This window comes from Alligator mississippiensis, chromosome 15 (assembly GCF_030867095.1).
Source record: "Alligator mississippiensis isolate rAllMis1 chromosome 15, rAllMis1, whole genome shotgun sequence".
NCBI lineage: Eukaryota > Metazoa > Chordata > Crocodylia > Alligatoridae > Alligator > Alligator mississippiensis.
The window spans coordinates 36,857,458-36,875,407 of record NC_081838.1 but is presented as its reverse complement, the minus strand read 5'-3'; the positions used below and the strand labels follow the sequence as shown (position 1 = coordinate 36,875,407).

The 17,950-nt window shown below is 44.2% G+C and overlaps 1 pseudogene; it reads right to left on the bottom strand.

Moving 5' to 3' along the window:
- Positions 1–14,782: 14,782 nt before the first annotated feature.
- On the bottom strand, positions 14,783–16,732 carry LOC132245567 (olfactory receptor 6F1-like; annotated as a pseudogene).
- Positions 16,733–17,950: the final 1,218 nt, after the last annotated feature.

The window sequence follows — 17,950 nt, the reverse complement described above, 5'->3', positions numbered from 1 at the left end:
CGTTTCAGTGCACTAAATGACTTCACCATAGGATAGAATTGTCCTGGACAGTACTACCCTACAGAGTAGTCAATTAATTTACTATGCCCTAATGTGGGCGCATGTGTGGATGGTGACACTTTACTGCAGAACTAATTAGTCAACTCTGCAGTAAAGCACACGTATGGATGCATCCACTGGGCACATTTACATGAGATGTTTACTGTGGAGCCGACTAATTAACTGTGCAGTAAAGCACATGTGCAGTGTTATTAAGCCAGAGCAAACTAATTAGCTCCGCTGTAGGCTAGTGCTGCCGGCCACAAGTACTATTGTATGGAGGAGTTATTCACTCCACCACAATACATGTGTAGACACTGAGCAGGGCAGGCTGGGGTATAAGGGTGCTATAGTGCAGGCCTTCCTGCCGGCTAGCCCTGCACTTAAGCACCATCATAGCCCAAATAGCCCCTCCTCAGTGTCACAACCAAATTAAGTAGTGCCCATGTCACAAACAAGTAAAACCATTCAAAACAGTTTTTTTTCTGCACTAGGTTAACTAAGGGTTAACAATAATGATAATAACCGCTTTTTTTTCTGCGCATGTCAAAAAGAAAGTTATAACTGCGACACTAACATGAAATAGAACTTAGCCTTCTGTGCTGTACATAAATCGTTATAACTGGTCAGAGAAAACAGGGAGTAACTCTGTGAGATAACACCCTAGCAAAGACCGCTAAATAATTGGCGATTCTAATTAAATTTATGACGTGGTGAAAAGCAATTGGCTATTACACAAATAAAACTCGTCTTCACTTCCGTGAAGAACGGGAGACCTCCGCACACACACCTGAAGAAACCTCTGAACATATGCAGGAGAATAACTGACAAATTGATCGCTTGTCAGTCTCCCCCGTCTCGACCTTATCAGACGTAAATCAACGACCTGCCGGCCCGATTTTTTCTTCGTTTATCTGCCCGATCAACGAACTCTTATGCAGACCGACATACGACTACGAACCTTAAGCTGTAACTAACCAAGTATCTCTGACCTCTGCTATTCACCACCTTGACGGCGTGAGTAAATAATCTTGCTTTGCAACCGATAAGCGTCTGCCTAATTAATTCCACTCCAAGCATCACAAGTACCCGCCTGACGGCCTTCTAAGGCCCCGGACCCTTATCTGCCTGGGTGGGAGTCAGGGAGAGCTGCTGGCCGGCTGCCCTGGGTCCTGACACTCAGCACATTGAGCCAGGTTGGAGCAGACCCGGGCTGACAGGGTGAAGCCTGGGGCCCCCTGCCAGCTGAGGCTGCTCCACCCCAGTTCAGTGTACTGCCGTTCTGAGTGCAAATGTATTGCCCAGGAGCAATACACTCCAGTGAGAGCTGTGAAAGAGTTTATTGCATAAAAATAATGTCACATGTTGTGGTTCTCACGGTGTCACAAATTATTCCTGATTTACTTCATTGTACCATGGCATTATTTTTTTTCAGTAAGTATGTGAGAAAACTGCTCACATGTAATAAAAAATGTTCAGTAGGTATGTAGTAAAACAGTAAGTATGTAATAAAAAAGCTGTTTTCGAAATAGAAATATGTCTGTACTGTATGTATTTCAGCTGATGTACAAATGCCTCATGCCCATGTATCTAACTCAGACCACTAATGTTAATGAGCCAATATTTGTCAAAATTAATTCTTTTTCATTTTTTTCTGGAGACCTGCACTATAAATACACTTTCTGGATCCTAGACTGGCATTTGCAGCCCATCTACTCATTCTTAAATGTTTCATTAATGTCTTATGGAAAGTTTAGTTTGACACCCCATAGTTTGCTGTCACAACAATTTGAAGGGACATCTGATGGGCCCAGGAGTGAACTACACAAAATTTGCAGCAGCACCTGGTGGAAAAAGAGGCTAATTACATGTCTTTGAGTGCCTTTGTGTGTGCACGTAACAAATGCATGGGTGTGATGCTTTAATTCCTGGTGAGTCAAACTAAACTACGTCCAAAGAGTTTTACTTTAATGCACCAGAAGGACTTTCAAAGTGTCCATCCCGCTCATTCAAACAGTCACACAGTTGCAGCACAGGAAAGGGCAACAGAAGTTGTGTGTACAAATGGCCATTGAGGTCCAGGGTTTTATTTCAATTTAAAGCTGATTGCTTCTCCCATTATTTCCCTCTCTGTATTTCTCTTAATTATTTTTTCGAAGTCTGTTGAAGGCAGGAAGGCAGAAAGAAAGGATTGTTACCACAAAGCAAAAATGAGGTTATGACATCTTGAAAAAGGATGGCTTTTGCTTGCTTATCATATACCATGAATAAATAAGTATTTCCTGTCTGAATGTCTTTTTTTGATTGAGCGCCTGATTTCATCTTAACTAGTGTTAATCTGGAGTTAATTTATTGACAGTTATGAATGTGCCTTGCTATCAGGCTTGCACAGTGACCTACAATAATAAGATACCCATATCTATATCCAAAACTGCCTCAAATATTGCAAGCTATCTGTTGATCTGCTTTGCGAAGTTATCACCCTCACAGTTCTTAAAACTCCTCTGTACCCCACATCTCTCTTTATTTCCCTTAAGATATTAGGCAAATTCATTTTCCATCTGTCTATGTTTAGGGTACCGATCACTGTAGTAACCATACATTGAAAACAGTTATTTATTCTCTAAAGGTCTTCTGATTACACTTCCCCCCCCCCCCCCCCAAAAAAAAAAAAAAAGCTAAAACCAGTTTCATTGGTAAAGCATATTTGAAGATCTTCATCTCCATATGCACCTTCAAGGAAGCATTACTCCCTTTTCCTCCAGACACTTAATATGGCTTTCCTTTCCTCTTACTCTCTTTTTTACTGCTCAAAATACCTTGAGTCCTTCAGTTCTTGCAGGATCCTGAGGCATATGGGTTGTGGTAGTTTTGCTACCATAGGAATCTCCCAAGTTGGACAGATTCAACAAGTAGTTGATAGCTAAGGAGTGAAGCAATGATCCTCCAGTTTGGTGGTAGGGCCCATTATTGGTCACAGCATTATATTAAAGGTAAGAGTAACATTAGTTACATCAGTTTTTAATTTGGAAAGAATACTTAGAAATTATGATGATGATGATGAGAATCATCATCATCATCACTGTCACCATGTTCAAATTATTTTATTTCATTTTCACAATTACCATACCATGGAGAATCCGATCTGTTCTCAGTCACTGCAGTCTTAAAGTCAGTCCTTATAATTAGCCTTTTTCTCATTTCTTACCCTTTGCTGCCGTCTAATGACTCTGCCATGTAAGGCAAGAATTTCTTTGACATTGAGAAGCAAGGATTTTTGTGGGTGTGGGAGATCTCTTTTAGTGAACCAACTGAATGGGTGGGATAGACTTAGACAAGCTTTTGAATGCCAAGTATTCTTCTTCAGGTCTTGATATTACACATTTTCTAGGCTTTTTGGTTTTTTTCTTATATCTCATTTCCAAAAAAAGCTTTCTACTTTTCACTCCAGATTGCTAAATACCAAGCGTTCATTAACCACATTGTAAAGCAAACAACCATCCTTGATTTTTCTGGACATTCTCAGATTTGGGGTGTACCCCTGAGGAATTACTGAAGAGGGATTTTTGTCCTTTATGTTGAATACGGGTCCTGAGCTGGTGCAAGGTGATGTTCTGATGATGCTGTTACCAGCCCTGAAACTAAGTGCCATCCATTTCAGGGATGCTTATAAATGTCTTTGGGGCTTCCAGGATTATACTTCCTGAATCTCAGTTGATTTACCAAACTGATGCATTCAAAATTTGCACAAAATCTTACGCTAGATTCTGTTTCCCTTTGTATGTCTAGAGAGGCAGTTTTCTATCTACCTTTTTGGCTGGTTTTCGTCTCTGCTTGACACTTTGGCTCCATAAAACTGACCTAATGGACTTATGAATTAGGCGTGTGTGAAGTGACAAGTATTCAATTCAGATTCGGCTGATTCAGAGGGACAGTGATTCGATTGGGTAATTTGAGTCACTGTCCTGGTTCAATTTGGCTGAATCAGGTTTGAAGATTTGGCGCCGATTCAGAGATTTGGCCATAGACTAAACAGGCAGCAGTCCTCGACCATACTGGACACAGCTGCCTCCAGCTGGTTGTGGTAGGAGGAAGGGGAGGGAAGAGGTGTGGGGCGGGGGGCAGATGCCACGTGCCCGTGCCCTGACTGGGTGAGTAGCAGCAGGGCATGGGGTGGGTGCGTGCACCCAGATTGGGGAAGGGCTGGTGGCAGGGGCCATGGGGAATTTTAGGGTGGTTGCAGCCTCCCATGTGCCCCGCTCCACTATGCTCTGTGGGGTGGGTGGAGCCAGGGCTGTGCTCCAGGCTGCAGCTGAGGCTAGCCGCCTGGACACAGTCCTGGCTCCACCTGCCCCGTGGAGTGCAGCCTGGTGGCGGGCGGCTGGGGCTAGCCTCCCACAGCACAGCTTGGCCAGGCCCACCCTGTGCAGATCTGGAGGCACATGCCCACTCTCATGCCGTCCCAGACCAGCAGTGTGCAATGGCAGGAACCCATATCTCTGAGTCCTGTGCCCCACACTGCCCTGGCTGGGCAGCTTGTCCCAGCCCCAGCCCCAGTCCCTCCCTCACTGGGACAAGTCCTTGACCACACTGGACGCAATTGCCTGCAGCTGGTAAGTCTGCTGTGGTGGGCGGAGGAGGGAGGGAAGGGGAGTGTGGGGGCATATCAACACCCTCCGCCCACCACAACAGACTTACCAGCTGGATGCAGCTGTGTCCAGCATGGTCGAGGACTGCTGCCTGTTTTGTCTATGGCCGAATCTCCAAATTGGTGCCAAATCTCTCCAAATCAATTTGGAGGTTTCAAATTCGATTTGGACCTTTGAATGGGTCTCCTGATTTGATTTGGAGATTCGGCCACCAAATCAGACCAAATCTCCTCCAAATCGAAACGGCTACTAAAGGTTCACACAGCCCTACTATGCATGTAGGTAGCTGAATAAGGTTTGAATTAAGTAATAGGAGCGGGGAAGAGGATCTTTCCATATTTTGCTCCAATAGCTAAATTACAAATGTTGAAATCATTCATCTGGAGCCACAGCAAGACACCTTACATTTTTGGCTACAGCAGACCTATTATGAACTATAGTTCACCTAGGAGGCAAGATATCTGGGTTCACTCTCAAATACCTGAACTCTAAGGTCCCCCTTGCCTAGAAGGGATGTGAACCTACAACACACATTTTTCTCCACATGGTGCTCTAGCTATCATGGCACAATTCAGGCATTAGCCAAGGCCCTTTCCAGCACTCTTTTTGAAGCTAAGATGGAGCCCCTTGCCTTTAATAGCCATTGGATAAAATGCATGGTAAGAAGAATAATGGGAACACTTCTTTCCCATTGCAAGCAAGGGTTCTGATTACAAATGAAGGACAATTCCTTTCCAGGCCACCATCTTTCTCACTCGGATGCACACCTTCACATTTGCTCTCTTTCTACTGGGCCCACATAGATCTCGGTCTCATTTACCCAGCTTACTGGGGCCAGCTTCAAAAGGAGAGACAGAGTCCTCTAGAAAATGCCTGATGTGTAATTACTAAAGTGCTATATGAGAAGTTAGGTTTATATGTGTTCATACCTCAACTGGGCTGTGGGGCTTTACACCTGTCTCTGGCTTCCATTTCGGAGTCCATTCTTTGGTGTTGCTATATCTCTGTGGGTAGTGAAAGGCTTCAATTTCCTGTGGTATCTGGTTACTCCCTAAACAGTATTATATATAACTTAATATAATTTTTTTCTAGATATTTGCATAGCCCTCCTCACCCTAGTGTTTGTTGCCTTCTATGTCACAGCACTCTACAATTTTAGCTTATGCTGTTTTACACACGAAAAAACTGAGGCACAAGATTTGAGAGAGATTAAGATTTGAGTTTAAGAGTCTAGTGAAAAATTACAATGGAAGATTATGACTTCATTTGAGCTACATATATCCAAGCCATGTGGCCTTTTAGACTTTATTACATTTATGGTTTATATCCATCTATCTCCTATGGCTTTACCATGTATATACTGGAGCTATTGATTCTAATAGCACTAGGACAGATTCACATCTTTAAATGAGATGTTTCAAGGCTGCCTAAATATATTTGAGATTTGGATCTAAATGCCTTGGAATCCTAATTTGCGTTCCAAAAAATGAATTTGGCCTAGATTTTTAAGATATTTCTGCACCTTAAAGTGCTTTTAGAAGCACTTACACCAGTCAAGTTACCTAATTCCCTTTGATTTATGTGAAGATTTTTGTGAAGCCTAAGATACTCGGGCACCACATTTCTAATAAATTTATTTTGACTCTTGCTTTTAATGGCCATTGGACAGCTTTCATTCCCAGGGAGTTCCTTGAGAAATGCATTTGTGTGTCTATTTTATATACGGTATATCTAGAATAGCTCTGAGCCTCCTAATAACCCTGAAATTATGACTCATCCTCATTCACCACTCACATCACAAGTATCTTTCCCATTCTAAAGCAATAGCTGCTTCCATCCAGTTTCTATTCAAGTTGCTTATGTATCATTTCTTACCCTTTGCTGCCATCTGGGGATCCTTGAAGGCAAGAAAAATATGCTTGATATTATCTATATTTTCTGTCTTTTGTCTGTACTATTTGTCTGTGATCAGTTCCCAAAAGCTTCCAGTTGATCTGTCCACATTCCAGACTACTGGGAGCTCACTACCCACTTGGAGTCGGAAATGTTCCCTAGTGTTACTGCATCCAAGAGTTTCACTTTATTCTTATTAATTCATCATCAAACATAGCATGTAGGCCCAAATCCTGGTAACCCCGATTTCAAAGGAAAACTAGCTCTGATTTTGGTGGGATAAGGTTTTGAGGTCATTGTTTGGAGCTGCAATATTCTCTAGGTATCAAAATGCTTCCACTCACAGGTATCTCTAGAAACAGTGATACACTTAACCACACATCATTCATAAGACATGGGAAACATCTTCACTAGATAGCTACATAGGCTTCATCCCCTGCAATATCTATTAACTATCTTGTCACAACATTGTGCTATGCTAAAATGATGCTACTGTCCCTTTTCATAGATGGAGAAACTGAGGCACAGGCAGATTAAGGGACTCCTGAAAAAGACCAATGGAACTAGAAAGATTTTAATCAGTTGGTGATCAGACCTATTGCCTCCACAGAAGCCAAATCTATCTATAACATATGCAGATATGACTCCACTGATTGCAGTGCAGCTGGGTCTAATTTAAACCCACTGGGGACTTGGTCCATTGATCACAACTTGGCATGTCTGGTTTAGACCAGCTAGGGATCTGCCTTGCAGACTTTAGAGCCAAATGTCGTCATAACTACTTAGGGGGTCTGAGTACATACTTTCTATTAATTTTAATGGGAAAACATCAACCTGTGCATCATGTTCAGACTTAAATATTATTACCATTGAATTAAGAAGAATAGAGTAAGCTCAGTAGGATGGCACTCTGGCTGAGCAGCTATGCAGCAAAACAGGATCTCCCAGTTACACATCATGCTGGGTGGTCACTAGAGTGAAGAGGGCTATGCAAATATTTGGAAAAAATATATAGGAAGTTATACACAACAACTTTTATGGAGTAATCAGATGCCACAGAAAATGGAAGCCTTTCACTACCCGCAGAGATATAGCAACACCAAAGAATGGCTCCAAAATGTTATCCCACTGATATCAAAGTCCAAATGCACCAGGGATTTCTGCATTGCCACAGAAAAGAAACAAGTAGCCGGTGCTGGAGGAGGACCTGGCTATCTTTAAGGCCAGACCAAAACAAGGGGTATGTAGCTATCGTTAAGGCCACGTGTCTAGTGACTAGGGCACTTTTTGAGAGAATGGGAGACCCAGATTATAGCCCATTGCAAGACAGAAAACACTTTAGAAATTAACCTGCCTCTTTTTGTACTCTTCACTTAAAAATGATACCCCCTCCTTCATTCCCTGCCCAGGCAGCCAAGAGGGAGATACATAGGGCCAGACCAAGCCAAGGGGTATGTGGCTGTGCGAGATGGGTATGCTCCCTCCCCTCCCCCCCCTCCCCTCCCCTCCCCTCCCCTCCCCCAAAAGGGGACTTTTGGATTGAGCCTTGGGCATTACTCCAAGTGGACAGAAACATCTCCACTTTTTCTTTCTTTCTTCCCCTTCCCCCAGTTCCCAAATGAACAGGAAAATAGGAAAAGGGCCAGCTTCAAGAGGAAGCCTGCACAGAGGCCTGGGCAGTCAGGACTAGCAAGGGGAACTATCTAGTTTGTGATAGCCAGTCATGCAGACCACGTGATAGTGCTCTTTTCCTGCCTTACAGCAATCCATAAATACTGTGGCAAGGCATGGTTTGTGCCTGCCACTTCAAGGGCCTGAGCCCAGCAGCCAGCAGGTGCCTGATGAGGGCAGCCATTTTGGAATCAGGGCTACCTATATAAAGTAGGACAACATTGCCTGGCTGCAAGGCTGCTGGTATCAACTGGAGGTAAGGGCAGGAGCTGTAAGGGTTGGTTTATGAGGCTCCTGGTCCTAGGCATGAGCTAAAACTGGAAAATGTTCAGCTGCATGTGGGTGTGTCACGTGAGCACCAAGATCTAGATGCTGAGCATATTCAGGATGTCCATGTAGGTGACTGTCTCTCTGGAAGGAATGATATTGTTCACAGTGTGTGATCGAGTGTGCACTGCCTCCTTCTGGAAGGACTGATGCTGCATTTGTAGCACTGTGTGAGCATGCACTGTCATTTCCTGGAGGGAATGATACTGTTCACTATGTATATGGGAGTGGGAAACAGGCATTCATCCTGACCCATGATGGATGAAGAAAGTTTAGCCCAGCCTTAGTCTTGAATACCCTCTTTTACGGGTATTCGCTGCAACTCTAGTCTGGCCTATGTAGTGAGCATGTTTGTTATTACCCTAAAATAGAATAGTTTTCTGATAGCATACTGTTAGGTTAACAATAATTTGGATTATTAAGAAGTATTAGCTTTGCAGCTGAATACAAGGCATGACCTGTGGCCTAGCAATGCCGCTGACCACAAGGCAGAATGATAGCTAAGCCTTTGCTTATGTTAAGTAATCATTTTAACTGTGTTAACCATTTTCTGAGTAAAATGCAGCAAGTGAATTTGTGCCTGTGTGCTGTAAAATCAGCTACGGAAAGGAACAAGATAAGACAAAGAAGCCATTGTGCTAAGTACAGTGATTGTGTCCTTAAGAAGTATCTACCACTGTGCAAGTTCTTGCTAACGTATCATAATGTTACTGTTACTTAACTTTTAGCTTTTAGAAAGTGCTAGTTCAGCTTAATAGAAATATGCTGTTATGAAGATCTGTGAAGCACCGCCCAAGTATTGCCTTTGTTAACCCTGTAGTCTTGCCTTGTTGTAAAAAGTATAAAAGAATGTTCCACCCTTGGGGGGGGGGGGGGGAGCATTTTGCCATTTTGCTGGCTTTATGGTCATTTCTCGAGCAAATAAACTGCAGTCAATTCTTTACCTGCGTTGCCTGGTCCCTATTGCAGCTAGACAACGAACTCTAGGGAGTTTTCTCCCACCACACCTAATAAGTCCTGCGCTGGGGCAGTTCAAGAGTGGGGCTACCATGTCTGCCTGCAATGTGAGGCCTGGAATAGGCATGTCTGCAAGTCACAATAGGGGCGCAGAGAGAGTGAGTGTGGGGGGGTGGAAGTGGAGAGTATAGTATGGGTCCAGGTGAATTAACAGTTATGTGTCCAAGGCAGGAAACATGAGAGAGAGATGTGACTCCTTACTAAAATGCATTAACACAAATGGGAATCGGGTCCAGGACAGGTGGTTGCTGGTGGCTGCTAACCAAACTGCAATGAGGTCCGGGCTTCTGACATTTGGAATGCACAGACTTCAGAAAAAACTGAGCAGGGAAAATCCAGTCCTAAGGTAGCAGAGTGGGCAGAGCAGGATTGAAGGGGATTGTTAAGGCTGGAAAGGCTTGGGGCTAGGGAGAGTAAGTGTGTTAAAGTCAGGAATAAGAGATGTTTTTAGAGCTGGTGATGGGAGAGCCCAGGTCTGGGGAGGAAGAGGGGCTGCAGGTAATGGTAAGTAAAATTGCCAGGGCTGTGTGGGGAGAGGGCCTAGGAGTTGTATAGCAGGCTCTGTAGGTTGTTTAATGCACATTGGCAGAGCTATGTGTGTATGTGCATGCACAATTGTTTGGGAGCCCGGTGTTGGGTAGCAGGGGGCCTACAGGTCATGCACGAGGCTCCTGGGCATATATTTATGTCCGGCAGGATGGTACCTTACAGACTAACTGGTTATCTGCCACTGAAGGCTAGACTCCAAGCAGTGTTTTTTGAATGTGACACCTGGGCCTGCCCGCCTGTGCTGACCTCCTGGGAATCTGGGCTGCATTTGTATGTCGGTGGCACTGCACCCTGCCCCTCACATTCCTTGCAGATTGTATGAATGGGATTCATTCACAGAATTAATGAATGAAGGCATCACCCTTCCCAGGAGCTGGTGATCATAACTTGACCCATATTACCTTATCCATCAGGGGGCAACTTGACATGCGAGCTGTTCATTTTTTTCCTTCTTAAACTTTAATCTATATTCCCTGACTTTCTTTTCATGCCAGCCCCAGAAGACTTCCTCAGACCTGCATTTCCCAAATTATTTTTATTCTAACAACTCCCAATGGGACCCATCAAGAACAATCAATAACTTTGTTTCTGTCACAGCCCTTAATGCCCAGAGACTTGCCAGATCTCCCTGCAGTGTCCCTGGCTCCTCGCCTCAGCACAGTATTCCTTGGAGCACTTGTTAAAGCACATGATGTTATAATGATGAATGTGGACTCCTACAATTCTCTGGAGCAGCAGGTACTTCACTGCTAATTAGAGAGATTTCTTCTTAGAAGGTGTGCTGCTGAGAGAGTTGTTTTTAATGATTATTGGAACTTTTTTTTTTTTAACTGAAAATTTTATTAGTTTTATCCAAATGAAAAAGTAAAGTTAACATGTTTCAAATGAAATGGATGAGGAAGATTTCCGAGAAGAGGTCTGTCACTCCAGATCTTTGATTAGATGGATAGAAACAGATGCAACCTATTGGCCAATATGTTCTTGCCATTTCCCTTGACTAGTCACGAGGGGCTAGGAGTCTTTGCTTGATCTTTAACCACTACCATTACCATAGCCATGCATAGAAGAGGGTTACAGTTGCATTGCAAAACCTTGTTAGGTTCATTTCCCATTAGCTTTGTCTCTCAACAATTGGGTATATTGTAATGAAAAATATTCTTTAGAACTAACAAAATGAACCAACGGTATTTAAAAAATGAATTCAGTGCTCCTGACATTGAAAATAGCCTCTCTGCAGCCCCTGCCCAATGAAGTTCACTATGCATAAAGAATGTGTTCATAAGTCTTGGGTGCAGAGACATGGAGAGAGAGACAGATAGACAGAGAGAGAGAGAGAGAGAGAGAGAGGATTTATTTGTACATCATTGCAAAATATTAATAACAAAAAGTGATGGCCCTCACAAGGAGCCAAGAATGAAATATTTGTCAGTAATAAAAACACTCATTTGGCTAAACATTGAAACCTGTATAGAAACCACTTGAATATAGAGAATACAGAATTCTTCAGTATCTGCTTAATGAACTCGAACTGCACAAGAGGTGGGTTCACTTCTTTTCAGAAGATCTATCTATCATTTTGCCTTTCTTCCTCTTTCTGTCTTTTGCTTCCTGGTCTGGGCACATTTGGATCTAAATACTTAGCTTTGTAACAAAATGTGGACTAGTTTGTGTCACTCTGGGCCACTGAAGAGGCACTCTGCAACCTAAGTGGTGCACAAAGGAGCCCATGGCCAAGACTCCATGCAGCAGCACCCACTGGAAGCCACCAGTTCTCTTGGTGATGGGTACCCTGCACAGGGTGTGCCAGGATAGGTTGTCTTACCCTGGTCTTGTTGTCACTAAGCATCACCTCCAAGTCATGTCAGGCTATTTTTAATATAATCTCTGCTGCAGTCAGGGCAGGCAGCAAAGACAGGGATGTGGCACGCTTCGACCGTGCATGTGAACAGTGCCTTCCCAGACAGGATCTCAAGGCAGATCACCTGCTTTGTAGCTGGGCACAGGGAGGGACAGCAGAGTGCCAGGCCTGCCACTCTCATTGCTGTCCACCACAGGAGAAACAGGCAGTGATAGAGGTGGCCTGTCTAGTGAGCTACCACTGAGGAGGACTTGTGGTGTTCAGAGGTGGTCTTCTAGTAGGGAGGAAGGAGCAGAGGCACCTGTTGCTTTTAGGCAGAATTTGGGGGTGGGTTGGACCTCCACAGCAGCTCTCTTACTCCCTGCCTCTGGCCTGCTTGTGAGAGGTGACAGCCTAGAAATGAGACAGTAAAGCCACTCCGGGGATGTCCTGTCTCTCAGAGGTGCTCTTAAGACTGTTTGGAAAGTGGTATGAGCATACACACTGTTATAATAACTATGCTGTAAGTTCCTACATAAAATAGAGGAGAATGTGGCTCTATTAGGTGTGTGATGGATGTAAGCCAGTGGTTCTCAGCCCCTACTGTGTATGTGCAGCTGCCCACTGATAGCTGCTCACCTTTTGCAATTTATACCCATGCCTTGAGTCATGAAGGTTAACACACTGCCTCACAGTGGCTATTACAAGCCATTTCCCTTGAGGAAATGGTTACCTCTGAATAGACATGCATACACTACACCTTCACCAGTGTAATTATAACTGCTATGTACTTCAACCTGATTGTTCCTGCAGTATTCCTACACAAGATTCAAACATGTTACACAAATGTAGGGCTGTACATCTTGTGGTTTCTTGTCTACACCAGCATAAGGCAGGTGACTGATTGATGTACCCTATATGTCTGATCCCCATAAAAATTCACCTTTCTAATACACTGCTACAGGGGTATATGGTAGCACAGAGTGCTAGGCAGAAAGAAGTTAAAAGCTTCAACAGATCTAAGGCTTAATACAGTAGTTTCCAAATTGTGGTACATGTACCATTGATAGTACAAATGGACATGCTGCTTAGATTTTCACCTGAACAAGTCTTATTGTATTTAGTCTGGGGTACAGCAGGGGTCTCCCCTGCCCCCAGCACCTTTTATTTGTGCTGTTGAGATGCTTGTGCAGAGACTGAGGTGGGACATGGTCATTAAGAGGGCTCATAGATTTCTGGGGTCAGAAGGGACCTCGTAGATCATCGAGTCTGACACCCTGCTCTAGGCAGGAAAGAGTGTGGGGGTTAAGTGACCCCAGCTAGGTGCCTGTCTCTCTCAATCTCTTCTTGAACACCTCCAAGGTAGGGGAAAGCACCACCTCCTTTGCAAGCTCATTCCATATTTTGGCAACCCTCACCATAAAGAATTTCTTCCCGATATCCAATCTAAATCTACTCGCCTTTAGTATGTGGCTGTTATTCCTAGTAACCCCGAGGGTCCCAGTGCCAGGTGGATGAGAGTAAGAAGTGGAAGAAGTATTGTATATGGATGATATCAATGTCATGGTAAGGGACAGATTGTGCCATACGACTTGTTCTTTGGAACAAGTCTAGAACAGGCTTGGCTATGCCCCCAAGCCTGGCATTGCAGTAGCAAGGGGGGGAGCACCTGGTGGACTCTGGCTCAGGTCCATGCTGGTGGGACAGGGAGGAATTAAACCCTTTCCTTGGCCAGGTCACTCCAGGCTACTGCTGGGGCTGGCCAGGCCTCTCCCATTGGAGCTGCAAGGGAGAAATGCCTGGCAGATCCATGCTGGTGGGACAGGGGAGGGAAGAGTAGAACAAAACTCTTCCTGCTCCCTTCCAGGGACAGTGTCTGGCCAGGCTCCCGCCCCTGCCCATCTCTGCTCTGCCTGGGGAGCAAAGGGGCAGGACCAGCCCTTCTTGGCTTGGGCAGAGAGCACAATTCAGCCCAGAGAGCATGCTGGGATGCTAGGGGATTCTGGTTTAACTTAACCAGGAAGAGGTCTGGGACAGAAATTGCATAAATCCGTTTGAGCTCCACCAGTTAAATCTGATATTGCATTCAACCAGGTTTATCTCAAACTGGTTTGGGCCATTTTAAAACTGGTTTATGTGCACTGCACTTATGTTCTGTTACAGGTTTAAACCAGTTTCTCATCACTTAAACTGGTCTGTGTGTAACTTCTGTCATTAGCCCTAAACATTATTTCCAAATCACAGATTTATTTATCTTTTCACCGTGCTTGATATTTACTCAGTAGTTGGACTGCATGTTTAAAGGAGCCTCCGTTACTTTTAAATATATGAGTCAATAGTTACACTGTCTTCCAGTTCTTTGATAGATAGGAACATGACAGCTTTGGGTAACCATAGCACTTGCGACCTAGAGAGTAATAATGACAATGCATCATATTTTCAGGGGAGCTAAAGGGAGATCATAACAAAACCAGACACTTTTCCTCAGTACAGTCCAGAAGGCTTTAAGAAAATGAAGCCAGCAGCATTAACTTTAGCTTGTGGATGGCAAAACAGGCTCAGAGAACTGGAGCAACTTGACCAGGTCACAGACTTCCTCTGCAATAGGCTTGGAAATGGAGCCCGGGTCTACAGGGCCCAACCTCCCACGCCAAGACATCCTCTTTCTAGCACGCTGAGGTCATAGTGACTTCTGAGAATAAGGGATATCTCTTATTCTTATAAGCGCCTTGGGGTAATAAAAATGTCATCAAACAGGATATTGTTTATCTACTGACAGTAACATTTTTTAGAGAATGAGTCATGCTGCACTGACCACTTCTCTCAAAGCATCCTTCACCTCTTTGTTCCTCAAAGCATAGATAAAGGGGTTCAGCACTGGAGTGACAATACAGTTTAGTACATGTACAGTTTTGGTCAAATCGAGTGATTCCTTTATGGAAGGCTTGACATGCAGGAAAATGGTGGAGCCATACCAAATAATTTCATAGACGTTAGGTCTGGAAGGGACCTCGGAAGATCATCGAATCCAGCCCCTTGCCCAAAGGGCAGGAAGTCAGCTGGGGTCACAGGATCCCAGCAAGATAAGCATCCAGTTTGCTCTTGAAGGTGTTCAATGTAGACGCTTGAACCACCTCCGGTGGCAGGCTGTTCCAGACCTTGGGGGCTCGGACAGTAAAGAAATTCTTCCTTATGTCCAGCCTGAAACGGTCTTGTAGTAGTTTATGACCGTTCGACCTAGTCGTCATCCCTTGGGGCGCTCTGGTGAACAAACGTTCCCCCAGATACTGGTGGTCACTCCTGATAAACTTATAGGTGGCCATCAGATCATCCCTGAGCCTGCACTTTTCCAGGCTAAACAGCCCCAGGGCTCTCAGCCTGTCACCGTAGGGTCTGCTTCCCTGACCTCTGATCATGCACGTGGCTCTTCTCTGGACTCTCTCAAGCTTCTCCACATCCTTTTTGAATTGTGGAGCCCAAAACTGGACGCAGTACTCCAGCTGCGGCCTCACTTAGGCCGAGTACAAGGGGAGAATGACGTCCCGGGATTTGCTTGAGAAACATCTATGGATGCAAGCCAGCGTTTTGGTTGCTTTACTAGTCGCAGCATCGCACTGCATGCTCATGTTCATCTTGTGGTCAGTGATGACCCCCAAGTCTCTTTTTTGCATAGTGCTAGCCAACATAGCACTGCCAAGCCTATAAGGATGCTGCGGGTTTTTCTTCCCAAGGTAGAGAACCTTGCATTTATCGACGTTGAACACCATAAGATTCTCGTCCGCCCACTTGCTGAACCTGTCCAGGTCAGCCTGGATCACCCGCCTGTCTTCTGGTGTGGATGCTTTGTCCCAAAGTTTGGTGTCATCGGCAAACTTGGCCAGTCCGCTTCTGACTCCAGTGTCCACATCATTAATAAAGATGTTGAGCAGTATGGGTCCAAGGACAGAGCCCTGGGGAACCCCAGTGGTCACAGGACACCATGATGAGTGACTTCCAATAATCACAACAATCAGGTGAGAAGAACGTAGAAAAGGCCTTTTGGCTGATGGGATGATCAATATAGTGGAGATGATGTAAATGTAGCATACCACAGTTATTGCACGTGAGCCCAGGATGACAATGAATGAGATGATGAAGGCCACCAGCTCCAGTGAATGTGTGGCAGTGAAGGAGAGAACTAGCCATGGGGCTGTGTCACAAAAGAAATGATTAATGATATTATGTTCACAGAAGGACAGCCTGGAGATCAAATATGCTGGGGCAGAAATAGCTAGAAAGCCACAGAGCTGAGAGCCAAGAGCCAGCTGAGCAGACATGGTGCCATTCATAATGGAGCTATAGTGCAGTGGGTAGCATATGGCCAAATACCGGTCATAGGCCATGACAGCCAGGAGGAAATATTCTGCACAGCCAGGGAGAAAACAAAGTAAATCTGTAGGAGGCAGCTGAGGAAGGAGATTGCCTGACTTTTCTCCAAGAGGACTGCCAGGGCTTTCGGGACACAAGCTGTTGTGTACCATATTTCCGGGAAAGAGAGGTTGCAGAGAAACCAGTACATGGGTGTGTGTAGTTGTGGGTGAGTTCTCACTCAGGTTACGATGGAGACATTTGCTGTCGCTGTCAGGATGTACATGAAGACAAAAAGCATGAAGAGGGAGACCTGAAAATAACAATTGCCAGGGAATCGTTGGTGGATGAAAATGTATGGACTGCTCTGGTTCCCCTTGTCTGCACTGGCTGTAACATTCATCTGTCAAGTCACAAGACACAGTAAGGGATACAACTGAATATTATCCAATACGTTGCTAGACATTGTAAAATATATTCAATAACATACTCTATATATCCTTTTGGAACAAGCTTATGAAACACTGTCATCTATTGTTCTCTCCTCTGTTATAACCTCTAGACATGACTCAGTGTGACTCGGGCTCCCCCAGCAGCTCAGGTAACACTGCAACAATCATAGGGAGAGAGTTTTAAAAGAATTGAATGGGTTGGGGTTTTTTTGATGATGATGGTGATGATGATGATATTGTCGTGGGAGAAAACTCCCTGGAGTTCATTGTCTAGCCACATAGGAACCAGGCAACACGGGTAAAGGCTTTACTGCAGTTTATTTGCTCGAGCAATGACCATAAGCCAGCAAAGAGGCAAAATGCCCCCCCACCCCAAGGGTGGGGCGTCCTTTTATACTTTTTACAATAAGGCAAGACTACAGGGTTAACAAAAAGCAATACTCGGGCGGTGCTTTACAAATCTGCATAACAGCATATTTCTGTTAAGCTGAACTAGCACTTTCTAAAAGCTTAAACTTAAATAACAGTAACATTATGATACATTAGCAAAAACTTGCACAGTAGTAGATATTTCTTAAGGACACAATAACTGTATTTAGAACAATGGCTTCTTTGTCTTATCTTGTTCCTTGCTGTAGCTGCATTTTACTCAGAAAAAGGTTAACACAGTTAAAATGATTACTTAACATAAGTAAATGGCTGGCTCAGCTATTATTCTGCCTTGTGGTCAGCAGCATTGCTAGGTCACAGGTCATGCCTTATATTCAGCTGCAAATCTAATACTTCTCAATAATTTAAATTATTGTTAAACTAACAGTATGCTATCTGAAAACTATTTTATTTCAGGGTAATAACAAGCTTGCCCACCACAATATTGAGCGACCAGTTCAATACACTTTAGAAAGTGTCCTCATTTTCAAAAATGCTGCTATCTGAAAGTCAAGCCTACCTGTAAAAGCTGCAACTTATGCCCTTGGCGCACATTCAGTTTTTGTCATTCCAAATTCTTTTCCAACATCCCAAAGTGTAAGCAGAGGCACATTCAAGCCATTTGACAGCAGAAGACAAAAGATGCCAACTTGTGCTTTTTTGACTGAGGTTTATCTTGGGATCATAGTATCTTTGACAGGAACATCAAACATGTGCCTGACCCATGGAGATACTGCTGT